Genomic DNA, 6000 nt, shown 5'->3' on the forward strand with positions numbered 1-6000 from the left:
TGTTGTTCATGTTGCGAACATTAACTTTGAGGATACAGTTTTGAAATGGTTTGAGGACAGTTTACGAAATGATGTTAGATTAGATAGTGACAATGAAATTGAAAGTGAACGTAATTCAGAAAGGGAACAGTGCGAATATAAAAACGAATTTGTTTCGCCCCCTGCGAAATTCTTGAATGCTGCTAGAAATATATTTTATTAAAATGGATGTCCCTGGCCGTCGAAGCCTCTTAAAACGATGGCGAATGGCATGAATTTTCTGCTTGTTGGACTTGGTGAAGCAAATGTGTTTGTCCTTCAGTAATTCCTACGAAGACGATACTCAGGTGAGCCGCTTTAATTTCTTGAAGGAGCTTGCAAACACTAGTCAACAACTGCCACATAGCACGTGAACTTCGTGTACCAATTCACCGTGGCTTGGGTGTAGTGGAACCATGAGTAGAAGTCGTTGTAGAACGACTGGAAGAATACAAAACATGTTCCATCTGTGGCTCAAAAAGAAAAGAAGTCTTATATTTTTCATGGTTGGAAGAAGCCAATCTAACTTGATTTTTCTACAAGAAAAAAAGAAAAAAGAAGAAAACAAGAGAGTACGAAGAAAACCTCTAAGAACTAAACTAAAATCCTGAAAATTATTAGTGTAATTTTCATTTTTGTTGGCATGTTCTTATGTTTTTATTGTTAAATGTGTAAAAGACAGTAAAAAATAGCAAAACGTAAAATTTAGAATGCAGGGTATTTGGGGTTTCATAGCATTAACATTATCATATAACATTACGTTCATTTTGTGCAGTTTTTTGTTCAAATGCGTTTTTTTGTAAAAGTAAAGTTTAAAAATTATTTGAAAATATTTTGTGATTGTAACCATTTACATAAAAAAACTGAACCATTTCACTGAAACTGCTGAATGCAATTTTTTTGGCTATTTAAAAATAGGACTGTGTCAGAGTGCACCTGTACCAAGTGTCACGAAAAATGACCTGGGAAGCTAAGGGTTAATATTACATTGTTGAGCCATACACTTTTGTGTGTGTGATGTGTGTCTTGTGTGTGTGTGTGTGTGTGTGTGTGTGTGTGTGTGTGGAGGGGGGTTACAAAGACAATGTGTTCTGAGAATGATAAGATGATTCATTTTGCTGCTGAAACTGGACAGTTTGCCTCAACTTCAAGCACTAATACAAGAAATTCATATAAAAGGTCTGAAATTTGGCTTACAAGTAAGAAATAATAAACAAATCCCTAAGAAAAGTCTATAAATTAATAATGAATTTATAAAACAAGTTATGGAAGTTTTGTGTTTAGAGCAGTTGAAGCAAACGAGCTTAAGAATAGGTTAAGCAATAAAGCAGAAAGAATATGACCTCGAATGACTTTTTTATGATTTATATAGTTTCCAGCATTTAATCTGTAGTACATCTAAAGGGTAATGGTCTATTATGACGTATGGCAATTTTACTTGCAATTTTAGTGCCAAACTCATTCAAAAACTGACAGTTATTCAGTGATCCGTAGAGAGATGGACCTTGGGAATTACTGCTATAGTCAGGAGCAGTTGAGTCAAGAAAGAGAAGCGAAGCAGAGGAGAAACGAAAATGGCGATGCTGCTATAATGATATCAGGAATTCAGAAAGCATACGATCGGCTTTCTTATTAGTTGAGCAAAATAACGGACGATAGCGTACTTGACAATAGCAATGATAGATTTTTCCTAAAAAGACAAAAATTTTGAGTCTAATACAAATTTAAATGTTAAAAAGCTTTTTTGGTGGTTCTCGCCTTCGTCGTAGTCTTGTAGAGGAGGTAATCATGGATAACAAGCAGTTCAGACATTAAGAGAATAGAGGGTTCGAAATAATGTGCTATAGATACTTTCGGTACGCTAAAATCAACTGAAACAATGGATCGCTTGACAGAATGCATCGAAAGGCATCAATGGCCTATAATTGCAGGAAAGGAGGGAAATATAGGAGGCAAAATTGTCGACAGGGACCAAAGCAATCCAGTTGAAGTAGCTTGCTGTAGTTTTGCAGAGAGGAAACGGCTTGCACACGAGAAAGTAGCGTATAGAGTGAGCATTTTCATTTGCTTGGTGTGCACCAAAATAATTTCTGAAAGAAGACCCGACGATTATGGTGTGACGTACCGTCGACACAAACGTCATTAGACACAGAGCAAACGCTCAGACAGTTCCAAGGATATACACACATCAAGAAAAGTTTTGCGTCACCCCGGTTCCCAAAACTAATGCGGACAGACGTTGTCTGTGGATATTGTATCACAGACACAATTCCTTTGACTGTTCAGAGTCATCACTAAATTCGCCCAAAGATGTAAACAACCATGCATGAGCAGCGCCTCTTAGACGGATGGGGGTCCGAAAACCGATCACTTCCAGTCATTCCACTTGGAAGGAGGCACACGGTTCGTGTTGTCTGTAGTTCACCCGTGCCCAGACGGTCAATACCGCGGTACGAGCGAGTCCGCATTGTTACTGTGCGCCAGGAAGTGCTCTCTACAAGGGAAGTGTCCAGGCGTCTCGGAGTGAATCAAAGCGATTTTGTTAGGACATGGAGGAGGTACAGAGAAACAGGAACTGTCATTGAAATGCCTCGCTCTGGCCGCCCAAGAGCTACTACTGCAGTGGATGACCGCTACCTAGGGATTATGGCCACGAGGAACCCTGACAGCAACACCACCACGTTGGATAATGCTTTTCGTGCATCCACAGAAAGTCGTGTTACGACTCAAACTGTGCACAATAGGCTGCATGATGCGCAACTTCACTCCCGATATACATGGCGAAGTTCAATTTTGCAACAACGACACCCCGCAGCGCGATACAGATGGGCCCAACAAATGCCGAATGGACCACTTAGGATTGGCATCACGTTCTCTTCACCGATGAGTGTCGCATATGCTTTCAGCCAGACAATCATCAGAGACGTGTTTGGAGGCACGCCGGTCGGGCTGAACGCCTTAGACACACTATCCAGCGACTGCAGCAAGGTGAAGGTCCCCTGATGTTTTGTGGTGGCGTTATATGGGGCCGGCGTACGCCGCTGGTGGTCATGGAAGGCGCCGTAACGGCTGCACGATACGTGAATGCCATCCTCCGACAGACAGTGCAACCATATCGGCAGCATATTGGCGAGGCAATCGTTTTCATGGACGACAATTCGCTCCCCCATCGTGCACATCTTGTGAATTACTTCCTTCAAGATAACGACATAGCTCGCCTAGAGTGGCCAGCATGTTTTCCAGACATGAACCCTATCGAACATGCCTAGGATAGATTGAAAGCCGGCCGGTGTGGCCGAGCGGTTCTAGGAGCTTCAATCTGGAACCGCGCGACCTCTACGGTCGCAGGTTCGAATCTTGCCTCGAGCTTGGATTTGTGACTTCCTTAGGTTAGTTAGGTTTAAGTAGCTCTAAATTCTAGCCGACTGATCACCTCAGATGTTAAGTCCCATACTGCTCAGAGACATTTGGATAGATTGAAAAGGGTTCTTTTATGGACGACGTGACCCACCAACCACTGTCAGGGATCTACGCCGAATCGCCATTGAGGAGTGGGACAATCTGGACCAACAATGCCTTGATGAACTTGTGTATAGTATGCCACGAAGAATACAGGCATGCATCAATGCAAGAGGACGTGCTACTGGATATTAGAGGCACCGGTGTGTACTGCAGTCTGGACTGCCACCTCTCAAGGTCTCGCTGTATAGAGGTACAACATGCAGTGTGTGGTTTTCATGAGCAATAAAAAGGGCGGAAATGATGTTTATGTTCATCTCCATTACAGTTTTTTGTACAGGTTCCGGAACTCTCGGAAACGAGGTGATGCAGAACTTTTTTTGATGTGTGTAGTAGGAAATCGGCTGCGCCTTTTCAAATGTGGCATCCCGGAATTTGCCTGGAGCAAATTAGGGATATCGCGGAGAAAGCAAATCGAGATGGCCGGAGGCTAGCTTTGAAATATCATCCGTCCAAATGCGATTCCAATGTGCTAACCACTGCTTCACATTACTTTGCAGTAGTATCTATACCTGCATATCATAAATCCACTCTGTGGATCCCATCAGTATATAATCAGACGAATTTTAAGACTGCTGTGCCTTCAGGTCACTGGTCCGGTAGTTCTCTTGTGCTGCCAGACGTTGTAATGTTGTGCAAAATAAATTTTACTAAAAAACCTCATGTCTTTCCAGCTCACCTCTTATTCTCAGTATTTATTTTGTAGACCACTAACAGAAGTCTCTAATGACTTTTGTCTGCTGTGTTTATTCTTTATTGTCAACCAAATGTTGGTGGAAGCTCTCACAACACAAACACACTCTTAAGAGGTGACGGACGTTTACAAAAAAATTCAAAGAGACCCCTCTTCTCACCAGTTGAGAGTTTGATGTCAAAAAATGAAGTATAATAATGTGTTGAATGACACGATTAAGTTACCTAAAGGCTATCTCTGTTTTCATTTACTCGTATTAGCACTAACTGAAATGTTTTTCTGTTCTGTTATAAATTCGTTTGAATGTGTATTACTGTGGCAACAACCACACTCTTGAGTCCATTAATATTTCCAAAAACCTGTCTGCCATCTTAACCAGGGCTTTAGTGCAGCCAGAATGTGCCGGAACGGCGTTCAGGTACCTCCCAGGGATTTTTTTTTTCAAGTCACTGAAACAAGTCGGCGCCGGTGATTTAAAATAGTACAAATGTATTAAATCAACAAGTAATAGTGAACGTGGTGGTAACTGACATAAGTGTAGTTCCGTTCGTTTTGAAATGTACAGATTTTTTGTCGTAATGAATGTAAATTTAGATCAATTTGGTTATAATATTCCATTAGTAGAAAGCAAAGACGTATATAAAACATGTACTGAACGTCTAATTAATTTTTTCTCCCGAAAGTCTTAATTGTAAGTGACCCCGAGGGGCTCAGAAAATCTTCATCGTAATTCATAGCTAAATGTTTTGTTAATGAATACTATACCGTAGATGCCCGCAGAAATGCTTCCACACGGAAATTCCATAACACTTTTGAGACATGTCATGCCACAGGATCTAAATTTTGTAGGTGATATACAAAATCTATAATATTCCTGCGAATTGATGGTTATCCTCTTAATAATCGTATTTATTATAAAGAGATTACTTTAGCATTAAAAGGTATGTACTTTAAAAGTAATTATGAGTAATGTTTACTTTAAAGAAAACCTTTTTGTATTATCAAAATAATTATGTATTTGACACATGCCTGAACTTGACGATTTAAATTTACAGTATGTCCGTTTACGATTATAATTATTTGACATCTGTCCAACAAAATGATCAGTGAGCTAGGAAATAAAGCACCAAATTTTTTAGAACAGATATTCTTCTTCATACTGAAGAAATGTTTATTGGTACTCAATGTGAAATGTCTGATCTAGGAAATAAATGAGAATACTGTTGATTATAAATAAAAATAAAATCGTAAAGCAACTGGGAGAATATCAGTGTGGTTTTGGAAAGGGAAGATCCTATGCAGAACAAATTTTTAACTGAAAGTTAATAATTCGTCATAGAATGTTAACCAGCAAACCAATAATAGTGTCATTTATTGATTTCGAGAAAGCATTTGACTATATAGACAGAGAAACAGTAGGTAAGGTCATTAGAGAATTTGGTATTAAGTCAAGATTAGCAAATATAATTCGTAAAACACTAACAGGTACAATATCTAAAGTCAAATTTATGGCAGAAGGAGCTCAGCCATTTGAAATTATAACTGGTATTGGACAAGGTGATGGTTTATCACCTTTACCGTTTAGTTGTGTTCTAGACAAAATTGTAAGGATCTGCAATTCGTAGCTAAAATATCACAAAATTGAACCAATAACTCTGGGAACGAAAACAAATGGAATGAAGGTAAACTGCAAGGCTTTTGCAGACGATTTTGCAATACATTCAGAAAACCTGATAGAAACAGTTATTCAAATAAACCTTCTGGAAAGA

This window comes from Schistocerca nitens, chromosome 7 (assembly GCF_023898315.1).
Source record: "Schistocerca nitens isolate TAMUIC-IGC-003100 chromosome 7, iqSchNite1.1, whole genome shotgun sequence".
Taxonomy (NCBI): domain Eukaryota; kingdom Metazoa; phylum Arthropoda; class Insecta; order Orthoptera; family Acrididae; genus Schistocerca; species Schistocerca nitens.